Below are 17,003 nucleotides of genomic sequence, written 5' to 3' on the forward strand. Positions count from 1 at the left end.
TGGAAAAACATGAGGGTTTTTTTGCCCAGTTACTTCTTAGAGCAACTTTGTTTTCTTTAGAGCTAAGTTGAACTAGAAAAAGTAGGATATTTACTAAAATGCCTAAAAAAAAACATTGGCCAACTTAAAAGCACATGAAGAGGTACTGCTATTTCTAGAACAGGGAACTTTGATTCGATTTCAGCAGGAACCAAAGCAGTATCTAAGATATGTTTGAAAGCTGGATCTTTTGCTCACACTCTTAAAAATAAAAGTGTTCACAGAATTTGGCATATATTAAAAGCTATTGTTAAAATTAATATATTTTTGTATCTGCTGGTTGTCTTTACATGTACAAATTTCATTATTACACACTCTTACAAACATATGTGGATTATGCAAGACATTTCATTCAATAAATTACAAACCAAAATATCTGGAAAATTTCAAGCTGGAGAAATGTTACATTTTACTCAATGTTCTAAACATGACATCTTGCTACTATTATCTTTGTAAGGATCAGATAATGTAAAAACTGAAATAACACATGCTTTTATCTAATTCAGTTTGCTCGACTTTAGGGAAAAATAATAATATTGAGTCCAGGTCTGCTGACTCCCTTCTAAAAGATCTCCATTATTACCAAGGCTAAGAAAACTGTGATTTATCATGTGCAAGTATAATTCTACAAAACTATGAGGAAAGGTATTAGGGACTTTTTGTGTGAACTTGGCCCAAGAGCTGGTTAGACCTGGGCCTATTTTTCTGTAACTGCATTTACAGTGGCAAACTTTTAGTGTAATTTTGTTATCAGATGACCACATTCACAGACTACCCTTTTTTCTACTGCTACAGACAATGGTAAAGTCTGGTATGGGTTCCTCAAATCAAATTTAAAAAATAGTCAAGTCAGAACAGGAAAAAAAGGACAATCATATAGAATCGTGCTCATTAACTGTAATTTTTAATGACCATAAAACCTGAAAATGGTAGAAGGTATGAAATATTTCTTGCTGGTTTTCACTTCATGTTTGAAAGTGACAATTGTTTGGAATAGTGAATAAGAAATATTCATAGACAGCACTTGGTGGACATAAAGATGTTTCTTATTTGCATCTACATTTTCCTTTGGTAAGCTTAGGAATTCCTTGACAATATATATATATAAAAGAACCTCATCGTAAATTCTGGGCTAGGCTTCACCTTGCATGTATATGTCTGAAGTCTTGAGGGACATAAGATCTGAAAAAATCATGTTAAAATGCTTTCCTGAGCTTTTCTGCTCAGAGCTTAAAGTCTCTTTCAAGCCGAGCAGTCATCTCCGAGGGGAAAAAGCAAAAATCCCATTACTCTATTTATGTAACAGGGATTATTACACCTGAGTTCAGTGATTGCACAGGTATGTAAGTGCTGTATAATACTATGCTTAAGCAACCATAACAGAAAATAGATGGCTATATTTTAAACTCTATTTGAGTATCAAGTCTGCAGTTAGAGAGTTTCCTAGCTGTCAATAACATCTGTCTCAACTGTAACAACAGTATTCTGCTTGCATGACCAACTGTTCATGCAAAAGACACAGTTTCTACAGCTGCCTAATAGCTGATAAAGTGTACACTTGTATTATGGAGCCTATCTTTCCTGTACTTGTAATTTTTCACAGAGATATGGCTGGGCGGGCCTATGTTTGCTATCAACCTCCTACTTAAGTGGCTACTATCACCTTCATTGTATGGCAGGCAGATGATTCCAGAAAGGATAATCACTAAGATTTCCCATAGTGACCAAGAGTCACTATGAATAACCAAAGGCACCAGTACCCTCTGAAAAGTAGTTATGAGGACATTTCCTTCCTATTTTTTCTCTACTTCCTAAAAGTTACATATATTTTAGGCATGAAATGTTGCAATTTTTGTATGCCAGAGGAAGAGGCTTTTAGTCTTTGTGATGGACACTATGCTACCAAATGTAGTAAAGACATCATCCTGAATAATCTGACCTTTAAAAAATGAGGAGATGGTTACAGGAATTTTAAACAAAAATATCAATTATTACCCTATGGCACAATGTAGGCCTATGATGTTGCTTTTTTCTTCAGCTTACTCCTGTAACCGATTTACAATCCACCTTTGCTAGTTTACATCTCTCCCTTTTAGTGGAGGAGTACTTGTAAAAATGTCCCAGAATATGACACACAGGTCAATATACCTAGGGAAAGAGCCCTCTGGGGCTTTTAGTAACTATTTAGTTGTTCACATGCTGTGAGCACTTGTAACTGATAGAGCAGGGATGAAACCATGGTATCAAATCCTTTTTATCTTTTCTGCTCCCTCAAACTGCCTTGATTTCAAACATTGGGAAGGTAGAAGGTAAAGCATCTGTCTGCAGAGGCTGCAGTGGGGACTAGTCTTTTTGAGTAGCATATGAAGTTGCAGAGCACTCTCTTCTCTCTTCACCTGCTTTAGAGCCATGTATAATATATTCCTTATGCTGAATAAAAATCCAGAAGACACCAAAAGCATGATGCCACAAGCTAGGAAAAAACAGCTTGGAGTAAAGACATGGGGGTTCTTCAACTGTCTAAAGGAATAATGTCTAAAGCTGGTGAAGTATAAGTTGGATGAGCAGACAGTGTGTTGGACTGAAAACTTCCTGAACAGTTGGTGATGATCAATGGCAAGTCTAACTAGAGGGAATAAACTAGCAGTAAAACTCAGGGGTCAATACTCGATCCAATTGTGATTAACATCTTCATTAATGATATGGATGACAGGGCAGAATGTACCCTCAGCAAGTTTACTGATGACACAGAAGTGGGAGGACAGTGGCATGACATTCTTGATGCAGCACAGGATCATGCCATTCAGAGGGAACTCAGTGGGCTGGAGAAATAGACTGATGGAAACGTTGTGAAGTTCAAGAAGTGCAAAGCCCTGCACCTGGATCATTTTCATCCGCCTATATATGCTGGAAGGTACTTAGCTGGAAAACAGCTTTGCAGAAAAGCATCAGAGGTCCTAGAGGACCATGACTACATTGGTTCTAGGAGACTAAGACTTCCACAGAGTTGAACATGAGTTAGCAATATGTCCTGGTTGCAAAAAAGCCAGAAGTTATGCTGGGTGCACTGGGCAGAGTATTGCCAGCAGGTTGAAGGAGCTGATCCTTGGCCCTCTGCTCGACGCTGGTGAGACATGCCTAAGTTCTCTGCCCAAGGGTGACTGAGCTGACGAAGGCACCACAGTGTCTCTACAGTGGGGAAAGACTGAGACAGCTGGGACTGTTCAGAGAAGAGAAGGCTTGAGTGGATCTTATAAATTTATACAAATATCTAAGGGGACAGAATAAAGAACACAGAGCCAGGCTTTTCTCAGTGGTTCTCAGTGACAGAACTAGAGGCAATGGGCATGCCCTGAATTTTTCCATGAGGGTGACTGGGCCCTGGCACAGGTTGCTCAAAGAAATTGTGGAGTCTGCCTCCTTGGAGGCCTTCAAAGTCCAACTGGACATGATCATAGGCAGCTAGGTCTAAATGGCCCTTCTTGAACAGAAGAGCTGAACAAGATAGTCTCAGGTCCTTTCCAACATCAATTATTGTTTGATTCTGTGAAAGAATTGAGCAGATACTTTGATAAGTTTGTAATCTATCCCTGTAAACCAGAAATGGGAGATAAATGCTGTGGACAATTGAAAGGAAACACATGTTGTAGTCAACTGAAAAAATGGAAAAAATTGAATGAAAGATGAAAAAAGTATAGTGATATTTCTGTATACTCCAGTATTTATTTCCTACAGCCAGATTAAAGGATTTGCAAACAGAACTGGTATCCAGGAATAGTGCTAGTCAGCCTTACCTCAGTGCTTGGTAAGGTCATGCAACAGATTCTTCTGAAAGCTATACTGTACATAGAATACAGATAGGTGATTAAAGACCGCCAACATGACTTCACCTAGGGCAGATTGTGCTGTACCCATCTAGAGGCCTTCTACAATGGAGTGACTACACCAGTGGACATGGGAAGAGCAACTGGTGTTACCCACATGAGTTTCTGTATGGTGTCCCACAGTTTTCTTACTCCAAACTGAAGAGACTCTTACTCCAATTGGATGGAGTCTTAGCTGGAAAAGGAACTAGCTTGAGAGCTTTCTTGGTTGAGCTCCAGTGAATGTGCAATGTCCAGAGAACAGAAATAAGTAATAAGCGCTGTTCCTTGAGGGTAGGTGGAGGGAGTAATTCTATTTAATAACTTCCTTAATGACATACATGGTGGGACTGAGTGCACCAGCCAGCTGAGTATTTCACTTGATTCACTTGATGGAAGGAATCTGTCCAGAGGGAAGGGACCCTGACAGATTTGAGAAGTGAGCTCATATGAACCTGAAGAAGTTCAAAAAGGCCAAGTGCAAGGCATTGAACATGTTTAAGGCAACTACCAAGACCTGTGGTTGAGACTGAGAACAGTCGTCCAGAGTAGGAACTGAGGGTACTGATGAATGAAAAGCTGGACATGACCCAGCAATGTGTGCTTAAGGCCCAGAGAGCCACACGTGTCCTGGGCTGCATCCAGAGCAGGGTGGGCAGCAGGGCAGGGAGGGGATTCTGCCCCTCTGCTCTGCTCAGACCACACCTGCAGGGCTGCATCAGCTCTGGGCTCCCAGCACAGGAAGGAAACAGACCCCTTGGACTGAGCTCAGAGAAGAGCTGAAGCAGCTCTCCTGTGAAGATGGAAGCCTGGAGAAGTTGGATTTGTTCAGCCTAGAGAAGAAAAGGTACTGGGAAGACCCAGTATCAGCCTTCCAGTACCTAAAGGAGACCTGCAGGAACTATGGAGAAGAACTTTTTAAAAGAGCCTGTAGTGACAGGACAAGGGAGAAAGTGAATCCTCTCACTTTTAAGTGAAAGAGGAGAGGGTAGGCTGGATATTAAGAAGACATTTTTTACTGTGAAGATGGTGACACATTGGGACAGTTTGTCTGGAGAAGCTGTGGATGCCCCATTGCTGGAAATGTTCTAGGCCAGGTTTGTTGGGGCTCTGAAGAGCCTGATTTGGTGAAAGATGTCTCTGCCAATTAACAGGGGGTTCGAACTACCTGATCTTTGTGGGTCCCTTCCAATGCAAACCTTTTTAGGGGTATAAGGTGCAAACCTGATTTGTATACCCTTGCATGTGAACTCCATGCAATTGCCCCAAGTTTTTAAAAGAATAATCTCATTTATTTTTGTGGAAGTCTTAGAAAAATGCCCATTTACTATAAATTGTTATCTTACATTGCTATACCTAACATATGAAATACATTCCTGTTACTTTTTCTCTCTAATCTGTTACATTTAATGTTCTATGTACCAAATACAAAATAACTACCATTTCACACATGTATGCATGTATACACTAGATTTTTATATTAACTACATAAATCTATTGTACATACAAAAGACTGAGGTCCTCTCTGGAGCTTCTTTTATATATTTAAGAGTTTGAAAAGAAAAAACAAAGAAATAAAGAGCTTAGGGTATACAATGGAGTCTGGTCAATGCTTTTAAATAATTAACATCTTATTATATCCATATAACAAGGGTTTTATTGAAATTCAATCCAAAGATGATAGCCTCAACCCCATGAAGGGGTTGCAGTGAACAGCGATCTACTCTCAGAGTATATAGGAAATGAAGACAATTTTTGCACTGCACTTGACTCTTCCACAACAGCCTTTGTCATTTAGGGTAAATTCTCGTGAATGTTCAGACCTGACACTCTGTACAATATATGATTTAAGCTGACCTTTTCATTTCAGGTAAAAAAAAAAAATATTTTCATCATTAATGTAAAATGGAATTCCTGGTACAATTGGAAATTTCATATGAGTATGACTTTTAATGTAAGCTCTTAAAAATGGAAATCTTTAGCTGTTTCCTTTAATATTGGTATCAAATGTTTCCTTTAATATTGGTGGTGTGGGTTTGTTATTCTTTAATATAAATCTAAGCATGTAAACTCATCCTGAAGTACACATCTTAAAACTAGAACAGGAAAAGCTAAGTTTGTTGCCCAACTGGGCAATTTCAGGGACGAGGAAATGAAATTACAGAAATGAATGTTGAAAATTTCTTATGTAATACTTGTGAAATTCAGACAACAGCTGTCTGTAGAGGCAGTTGACGAATATGCTTATTGGGTGAGTTTTTAATTGCAAGAGACATACGACTGAAAGTTAGGTGACATGTTAGGGACCTGTATTACTGATAACCTTCTGTTTTGTAATTTGTGTGTCAAAATGTCTTGAATGTGGAGCATTGGTGGCCAGTGCACCAGCTAGTGCTTGAAGCACAATTTTCTTCACTTGAAGTCAAAACAAACAATCACTACTGCAAGACCTATGTTAAAGATAAGACAATAAATTACACTAGCTAGACAGAAATAATAAAAGTAAAATATCTTTTCAGTTAATATTGTGTTTATCCTAACACACTGCTGTGACAAACTGATTAAAATTCAGTTTTTCTGGTCTCTCAAACCTACACTGCTCAGCTGGTACATATTAGAGCCCACACCTCTAGCAATGGCAAGTTGCTTTCCCCTCAGTGATTTACAAAATTATTTTTTAACTTCCTTGATTCCTGGGTATAAATACTGTGGAAAGTAGACACATATAGCACAATCCAGATATCTTCTAATTACCATCTTGAATTAAACTCAGCAAGGATGATCTGGCTTTTTGTGTCCCATGCTGATTTCTGGCTGCCTGAATTGAGGGACAGTAAAAATTTGTTCCTTCACTTCTAATTGGAAATGAACATGATTATTCATAAAACCTATCCTATTAAAGCAGAAGGAACTACTTACATTCATGCATTAAAAACCTATGTGCAAGTCTTTGCAGGATTAAAAAAGGCAGGAAGCAACAGGTTGGGGCAACAGACACCAGATGGGTGGAAGGAAGAATAAAGTGATAGGAAAACATGGTTACGTGGGCAGGTTGCATACAAGAGTTTGAAGGCATTTGAAGGCCTGTTTTTAAAGTTTGACCTAGCTTTAAACAAATGTGTTGCTTGTCATGTAATAGCTGTTCCTGAAACATCTGCAAATTCAGTGCTCATGAACTTGCACTAAATTTAAATCATAATGAGACCACTAAGACATTTTGTATCATGTTATTGCTGATTTTTTACAGAACAGAGGTCACAGGTTGGTCAGATATCTGCCATGGCTCACCAAACACACCAGGGTACACCTTATGTTTGCAGCGAGGTGGCTGAGGTTTAGGCAGAACAGAGCCTAAAATTCTGCTGGTCCTCATGAAAACAGTATGTACCTTACATAAATCACTGGCAAGAGAAAGAGTGAACAAAAAAGGGCAGGGTTTTGCATGCAAATTTGTAGTGGATGCAAAGTAATTATAGAGGCAATGTACTAACTCCTGAAAATGTTGCCTTGTCAGTAATGTTCAACTTTCAATACAAGTTGCATTTTGAAGATGTCATGAACTCTGAAAAGAAGAAACAAAATTTTACAGCTGTAGATTAGCCTTTTGTGTACAGTCAAGAAACCTAACACACTAACCTGTTATTCCTCTGATTTTTAAAATTACTTTAAAAAAATCCAAACTACCACATTAAAAATGCTTCTTGCAAAGATCTATCCCTCTTCTGCCAGCACTAAAAACTGCATTGGAGGCATGTAAAAATGTTCTGCTGCTTTTGAAGAAAGGGAAACAAAACATGCTTCTAAAAAACATCTACTATACTGATAAAAGAGAATAAAATGTAAGTATAGAAGAGAATATCCATGTCCACTCTTAAGTTGAAATCATATTCAGTATATTTTTACACTATATTTCAACATTTAACTTGCTACAAAATACTATTTCACAATTGATTCAAAAGAAAAAGAAATTTTTAAAAAAATTAACAGTAATTTAATTTCACAACAGTTTTTAAGAGAAAAACTTTTGTGAACCTTGTTATGACTCTGCTACTTTGTAAGACTTTAGTCATAGAGATGAACAGTGACCATCACCAAAGCTAGGGAAAGCTGCCAAAAAGCTGACCCTAAAATAGGAAGAAAGAAAATAACTCAAAATCTGTAAATATCAGCTAGTTCTGATTTCTGTTTAAGCAAGTCTCCAAATGATTAGGAATTGTGGCCTGATCTTCTCATGAGCTCCTCATCTGATGGCTTCCAAATATGGTGCCTCACTCCTGTGAATATTCCACCATAAATTTAAAATAAATTCCCAAAGGATACAGAAAGGTACGCTGATGCATATTCTGCCATGAGAACGGCACATCAGAGAGGAGCTAATTTTATCCTCCCTGACTGCAAACCCCATGTCTTCCAACAAGTTACTGAGGAGGCGGAGTTTCTCTGCATACTTTTCTCTCTGGCACAGAAATTTATCCTCAGTTTATATTACCATTATGGTATTTGTTCTTTTATGTGTCAGCAAACTCAGGTACCTGTTACTTACATCAACACTCTGGAAACAGTTTTTGCCTCAGATGACAAGACTCTTGAAAAGGAGGCCTGTTTTTTCCTTTAACCTAACAATATGAAAATAATTGTCTTGGTTTCTTACTGCCACCACAGAGCACAGACAAATTAAGAGTCAGCACTTCCCTGGGAAAAGACACCAAAGTCCATTAGACAGCAAGTTTAGTCTCAAGAGTATGGAGTTCCAACAACTGAACTCTAATTTATTTGGTTTAGGGAGGGAATGTGGGACATATATTTTCAGTCATCGGGGGACTTTTTTTCTCATAGATGAAAGAATGAAAAAAAACCAAACCCAGGCATGTATGTCATTGCAGTATTGATGCCCTACATAAACTCCTTATTTGTCAGCAGTGCTAATTTAGAGGGAGCAGGTAATTTTGCCACTTCTTGTGAAGGGGAACCCCCATCGGCAGCGAGCAGCCCCTCCAAAGAACTCGAGACTTCTTCGGACAGGATAGATGGGGAACGAACTCCCGGCGTGAGATTGGACGTCACCTTCCTGCCAGAGGACACGGACCCACAGCCGGCTTTGTCTGAGCACCCTTCACCAGAGCAAACCTTACAGCAGAAGTGCAGCCCGGGTCCGCAGCTCCCGCAGCTCCGGAGCAGCGGGCGGAGCGGCGCCCGTCCAAGGCTGGCTAGCGCGGCTATCGGGAGCGGTCAGATCGCTCTCCGCCCCGGGGGTCTCCGGGGGAGGAGCCGTGCCGCCCTGCTCGCCGCCCGCCCCTTGTCTTGGCCAGGCTGAGACTGGCGAGGGGTCGTTGCCGGGTATGAGGAAAGCCGCTTACCTGTTGATTTTCAGGGCGAACGCCCTCCTGTCTGCGGCAGGTAGCGTCGCCATACGGGCTAGCAGCCGTGAATGTCGGCTGCCGACGAGGACCGAGACGGGCTGTACGCACGAAGGGCGGATTTATTTCATTTATTTGTTTTTCTTAATTGCATGCTCCGGGCTAAAAACCCGACGATCCACTGACAGTTCTGGGTGGCAACTTCCGCATTTTACCTTCCTCACTGAAATTGGCCGGAGTGGGAGGGATCTGCCCTAGTGCACAGCAGGCTGCTCACCCTGCCCCGTGTTCCCCACCGCCGGCAGCGTCCAGCGCGGCGTCCTGCGCCTTCCCGGCGGCTGCCACCAGCCGTCCGCCTCGGCCAGGGCGCCCACAGGCACCGGGGGAGAGCAGGAATTCCCCTCCCTCTTTTACAAAGGCTAACCCCGAGCCCCCCGGGAGCACTTTGGAGGAAGGCAGCGGGGAAGGCAAGCGCTTAGGCACGGACATGAGCGGAAGGCACCGTGTATATCTATCTGAACACGCACAGTTGCGGGAATCCATGCGCATCCCTCACGACCCTGTTTCTTTTGGAAACTGCGGTGCGAGTGTCAGGCACCTCCGTCTCCGCCCCACCACACCCCACACACATATGCACACCCGCCGGGGGTCCGGGCTGCTCTGCGGGGCCGGGCGAGGAAGCAGCGGGCACCGCCGCGCACCGCTGGCACCGCCGCGCACCGCTGGCACCGCCGCAGGCGGGCCGGCCCCGGGCACCGAGGATCCAGCCCGAGCAGCCAGGCGGGGCAGGCGGGGCCGCCGGGCCGGGCCGGGCAGGGCAGGATCGGGCGGAGCAGGCCGGAGAAGGGCAGCCCGGAGCAGGGCAGAACCGCGCCCACCGCCCCGCAGGGATCAGAGATAGCCACGGACCTTCCTTCTGCCTCACTAGCGCATGGGTGAACCTGTCCGGGCAATTAGGGACAGCAAGTTATGAGAGGAAAATACATGTCAACTCCTTACCTGGGACAATATTTTGCCAGTACACCTGTGCACCTAGATCTGTGTTTTTCTTACATCTAAACCGTGTGTGTAAGAAATAGCAGCTCAGCTTGGCACAAAGCTTGGCACTGCTGTTCCATTGTTCTATTCACCAGTACTTACTGCTCAGCTTTTTTAAAAGCCCATTTTTATTAAGTATCTTGTGGTTGTGTTACAAAATTACGTTTCCTGACTGGTATTTTTCTTTCTGCCTTGATGTAGTTTTCACTGCTTCTGCAGATAAGGAGAACTCACCCTTCATTTGAAAGGGGAAACAAAAGCCAAACATGGTTTCTACAGATGAATTTTGAGGTAGTAGAGTCTGTTCAGTTAGATTGCCTTGTTTTTGTAAAATCTGTGCTTTGATGGCAAAAACATTAGGATTCACCCACTGAAGGCAGTCATAGCTTATCTTTCCATTGCCAGTAACCTGGAGGGAGTCTAGAGGAAAACAGTGGGATATGAGGCATGAAACAGAAGACTGTCAAACACTGAGGGCTTAAAATTGTTCTACTAACAATTATCTTTTTATCTGTAGGATTCACCATTCTTTAGAGTGCTGTTAAATATGTATGGTCTCAAATATGAATGTTAATCTCTAGGTTAGCTTCTGGCTAAGGGCCCCTAGGGAAATGTAGAAATACCAAAGAGGTTTAAGAAAAAGAAAATAGAGGTAAATAAAAATTTAAAAACCGAAACATGTTTTTGGAAAAAACCTACAAGGATCTACAGCAGAACAAGACCTGAAATAGTTCAGAGAAACTTATGAGTGAAAATATTAAAATCTATTATTAATAGGATGTTGTTACCTAACAAATATTTGCTTTGGGAAGAATAAATTAGACACTTTACTGGAACTTACCCACCACACCCATCCTGTCTTTATCTCACCAAGATAAAGCTAAAGCTACCTACCTACATGTAACTTGAACTTAAATATCACTTAGTTACAAATAACTGATATGTAGCTGTAGTTCAACATGTATTGGTGACAAGAAAAACTTTTGAATCCCATAGATACTTAGTCTGGCAAGACACTAACTCATTGAAACTACAAAAAAGAGTCCAGGCTTCATTTTAATAGCTCATGAAGTAGGAGCCTTCCTTGATTGTTAAATTTTGCTATAGAAATAGAGTTAGCAGAAATGCACCACAAATAAGCAATGTACCAATGTGCACAAATACATCCATTTATTAATGATACAACGGTTTATTTTGCAGCTTCATGTATTCTTGGTAAACATGGACAAAAGGATTGCTCTAAAATATTTTGCCACATGCAGGAAAAAAATTTCTGAGGAGACGCAAAAAATTAAAGTTTCCAAAACTTTAAAGTTTTGGCTAGTATGTATATACATTGAGAGAGAGGGTGCTATCATGGTTTAACCCCAGCTTGCAACAATGTCTCACACTCTGATCCAGTAGGATAGGGAAGACAGAATCGGAAGGATAAAAGTGAGAAAATTGTAGGTCTAGACAAAGCTGGTTTAACAGTGAAAACAAAGGCTGCGAACACAAGCAAAGCAAAACAAGGAATTCAGTCACTCTTTCTTTCCCATGGGCAGGTGGCTGTTCAGCCATCTCCAGGAACAGGGCTCCAGCATGGGTAATGTGACTTGGGGAGGCAAATTTCATCAGTCTGAAAGGCCCCCTTCTTTCCTCTTCCCTCCAGCTTTCTATACTGAGCATGATGCCATGTGGTCTGGGATATTCCTGTGGTCATTTGGGGTCAGCTGTCCTGGCTGTGTCCCCTCACAACTCCATGTGCCCCCCCAGCCTCCTCACTGGTGGTTTGGGGTGAGAGGTGGAAAAGGCCCTGATGCTACACAAGTGCACCTCAGCAATAACAAGAATGTTCTGTGTTATCAACAGTTCTTCCAGCACAAATCCAAAACACAGCCCCATACCATGAAGAAAATTTATTCTACCAAAACCCAGCCAAACCAGTCAAAACCACATATTCAGCAGATACAGAACAAACACTTAGATAATTTATGATGAACTGAATTATTGGAACCCTACTGTGGCATAGGAGCAGCAAAACTCATCAAATACTCATTTCATCTATTATGTCAGCAGTTACATTGCCTTTTTTGAAGGGGGAAAAAGAAAGAAAAAATATGGACTTTTATTAAGAAAGTTTACAAGGTTGTGACTCATTGGAGCACTACCAGATGAGAAGCTAGTGAAGTGATATTTTTAAGCTATCTTATCCAATTCAATATGGTCAGTATGAGTGAGTGCTCCAGTTTTTTGATTAACCAGTACTACTGTTTGAATTCTTGCAACAAACCAACCTACCAATACAAGGTAATGAAGTCTAAGCACTCCTTTATAACATGAAGTAGAACAAGATCTTTCCAGTCAGAGGATTAAAAAAAATTCATCAAAACAGGTTCCAGTGAAGGCATCAAAAAATCAAAATTAAAGAAAACAGTGCAATTCAGAACAGATCATTGTGTTCCATACCTAGCTTTCTTTTGTGTCAGTAGCTGCTATTAGGTGTTGTATTAGATACAATGGAAACCACACTTGCATTCCCCATTCCTTATCCCCATCCTTCTGTCACACACACATGCATCCCACGTGGTAGTCCTAATCATTGCTTCACCACCTCAGCCCTAGAATCAATCATAACTTATGCTTTCCTGTAATTTTTCTTGGGTTTCAAATGCTCTCACTGTAACTTGGTCTTCCTCCTGCACCTCACTGGGAGGTGTTGGGTCCGTGGCTGGCTGGGCGCTGTAACTGGGCAGGCTAAGGAGAGGCAGACCCAGCCACAAAGAACAGCTGAGTGGTGGTAATGTCAGCACAGGTTCTGTGTAGGTGCCTGGGAAGAATGGATACTGCTGCAAATTGTTTGGAAGGAGTTTGCAGGCTGGGATTAAAGAAACACTGGAAGAAACAATGATTGGCATGTTGGCATGTCCACATATCACCTACCAAGGAATTTTTTTTTCTTGTAAGGCACACATTTCCAAACATCTTTTTTCTTCTTCACTGGCAGCAGTATCCCTGTAAGGAATGCTACTGCATGATTGAGTATCAAGGCACCATGAACATTGCTAAACACAACTTCATATCCCACCACAGGCATGGCCTATATCCCAACAAAGCCCTGCTTAAGTGTCATCTGCTTTTTTGTAGAGGATGTACCTTTGCTGATTGACCAGCAACTGAGCTAGATCCATGGGAGTTTTCTCAATATCTTTTACAATGTTAAGTTTGCATTCTTGGCAAAAAACACCAGTGGTATGCTGAATTTGTTAATTAATTTATGTGATTTGATGACCCCATCAAATATCTGGAGGTTCACACCAAGAGGAAAACTGTGATGACCTCAGTTTTCAACCTGCCAGGAGCACACAATTCCTCTTAATATTTGTTCATATTACACCTTCCTACTGCATCAGAAGAGTGTAATGTAGCCAGTGCAGGCAGACACTCCTTCCTTAAAGGAAGCTGACATGCCATCAACTTCAGTGGTTTTTCTGTCACATATCTCAACTGTATCGAGTAAAATCTAAGTAATTTAGTCAAAAATGGTTTAAACAAAAAATATTATATGAAACTTAGTAGACTAAACCTCAGAAAAATGAGTGTAATTTTCCATTATTTCTGTTTATGTTTTAAATAGATTGACAATGAAATACTGAACTCCCTTAAAAATAAATTTAAAGTTACTCCTAGGTTTAAATTTCAGTTTTGTGTTGGTAAAGCAGAAGAAAGAGAACTTAGATCACTTTGCAGCCTTTTTTTTTATGAAACCCTTGAGTCTAAAAGAAGAAACCAGCCTATGCAAAAGCATATCCTCTTTTTCCCCTTGTCTGTGCAAATTCTTCTGGAGGAATACAAATTCTACTGGCCAAATTCACATCTGAGTTTCTCAAAGAGAAACATTTGCTCACTTTCACTGTGAACAAAACTCTAGCAGAAACAACACTCACAAAATTTTTCCTTGCTGACATAATTTTCTTAGATACAACAAGGCAACTTGCTCGATGAGTCTGATATTTAAATTCTGATTGTAAACCAAACCTTTTTTCTAATGCTCCTAGTTTCACTAAGTTTCAGATTATAAAAGCATATTAAGAACATAAGCCATAAAAAGTAGAAGTGTTAAAAAGCAGATGCACTTACTTCAGTAAGAACTTCTTTCTCTTAAATGACATGTGAGTAATCTGCATTCTTCAAAGAAAAATAAAGTTGTCTTGTCAGGAGAAACTGTCAATGCAAGTCCAGATAAGAAAATAAAAATAACTTAATATAGGAATAACTTAACAGGTAACAGACAGGAAAGAAGTAAATGTACCCTGGGGAATATGCAAATCATACTGACTGAAGTTATGCATCGGCCTACTAACTTATATTTTGAGTTCACAAAACTGAACTTAATATCTATTTCCTTATTGTTTTGCAGGTTAACTGATATCATTGTATGAATTTGCAATCCCTTTCTCTGAGCTGTTGAACTATATTGTATTATAGTTCTACTATAGTACTATATACTACTGTAGTTTTATTATATAGTACTACTATACTACTGACTAGTAGTCATGTAGAAACCTCACAGGGCTATTGTGCTTTAAGACTCATATTCAACATAATACTGAAACACCAATGATTTTCTTCTCCTGCTGTTTCGCTCAGATCATGCTCCCCTTGCTACCGGATCAGGAATTAAAAAATTGCAATGCTCTTCCTTATTTTCCTGTTACAGCCTTCTTCCCTAATTCTCCGCTAATGCCTTAATCATTAAAATCAGTCTTTGGTTCATCATTAAAATGGCCTGGCTTGCACTGAGATCTTCAGCATTAGGAAAGGGAATAAGTTATTTCAAGTGGAGTCAACTAAAGTAATAATTAAACACAACTTCCTGGTACCCAGCAACACTTTATTGCTTTCTGATGTTGTATGTTTTGTCTACAAATATCTTAGAATAAAATGCTTCAACTGTGCCACCCAGATTTAAGTTTGCAACGCTCATTTGACTGCCACCACACTAAAATGTACAGGTTTTACATCTGTCTGTACGAAGTAGACTTCATTACATAGTTCAGCAAAAAAGAAAGAACAGCTAACACTTATAGCAAAATTCTAGTATTTGAATATTAACTTTAAAGAAATCAAAAGGAAACCCAGAAACCATAGTATTTGTTTCAGGTAATTTTGTTCAAAAGAAAAAAATAATAAGCAGTGTCATGTGAGCTGATGTAAAGCAGAACCACTTAAGGAACCATGACACTAGTTTAATCACCTTTCTTTCCCCATACCAAATATCTCGCTGACATGTAACTGAAATTCCAGTATTACAAATAGTCTCATTTTGAAAGACAACTTACATCCATTTTTTAGTTTGTGCTCCAATGCAAAACTGCTAATTCCCAATGCCGTTCTGACCTTATCCTCTTTTACACAATCTTGTAATTTTTTTTTAAATCAATGCTTTAATAACAAAATTTTATAAAGCTGTGCAGTCCCAGGACAGCAAAAACACCTACCATCAGGCAGGGTTCTACCAGATACAGCTTTGAAAGGCTGATCAGATTTTTCCTCTGAAATAGGATGCATCATACAAGGTAACATGAGTTACTGAAACAAGAATGCAAAAAGATGCACTGCATAATGCATTGGTTTTAAAATTCTAGAAATCAACAGTGTGTATATGCTATTGGAATAAATATGGTTGTATCTCCAAGGACAAGCTGAATCAATGGATTAAATGAATTCTTTTATAATTTCTTAGTCACACTAATTTTAACAAGCATTTCACATGCTTGTTAAAATTAGAGTGACTAAAGGAGATGCCAACTATTTAGAGTAGAATATTATCAAATATTATGAGTATTAAATATTTTAACCTACACAAGTATAGGAAGAGTCAAGAATAAATAACAAGTACATTTATTACCAGTACCATACATGCCATACAAGATGTACAAAGATGAAGCCCAGTATATGTTACCATAACAGTACTCCAACTAGTGCTACTGAACCTTATTTTGAGAGTAGAGAACCCCACTTGGGTTTTGGGCGAGTGCACATATCAGCATGCATCAGGCCAATCTGTGCCTCCCCAGTGCTGTTACATTTACACCTTCTGACATGGAGAAATGTGTTACCTATTTGCTAAACCTCTGTCCCACAAAAAGCTGGGGAGCACATAATACTGTTAAAATTAACTGTAGTTGTGTCTTACACATGGTATGTGCCCCCTCACAGTCCCTAATGGAGAGCAGAGAAAGCCAACATTCATCTTGCTGAGTATTTGATTATAGATAGATGACAGCAAATGCACCCTGCACCATGTTTGTTATTCACACTGGGACTCCTTCAGTGCTCCGGTGCGTCTGAACCAGGCCGGGGGCTGCCCTGCTGGGAAGCAGCTCTGCTGAGAAGGACTTGGCGGTCCTGGTGGACAACATGCTGTCCATGAGCCAGCAGTGTGTCCTTCTGACCACCAAGAATGCCAGTGGTATCCCGGGGGGCATTAGGAAGAGCCCTGCCAGCAGGTCATGGGAGGCGATCCAGTACTCAGCCCTGCTGAGGCCACACCTGCAGTGCTGGGTCAGTTCCGGGCTCCTCCGGACACGAGAGACACGGAGCTGCTGGAGCTCCTGGGTCCAACGGAGAGAAAGAGAGGTGTGAGTAAAGGACAGCGTTTGTCTTACAAAGAAAGGCTGAGGGAGCTGGGCCTGTTCACACTCAAGAAAAAGAAGAAACACCC

Source organism: Melospiza georgiana, chromosome Z (assembly GCF_028018845.1).
Source record: "Melospiza georgiana isolate bMelGeo1 chromosome Z, bMelGeo1.pri, whole genome shotgun sequence".
Lineage (NCBI taxonomy): Eukaryota > Metazoa > Chordata > Aves > Passeriformes > Passerellidae > Melospiza > Melospiza georgiana.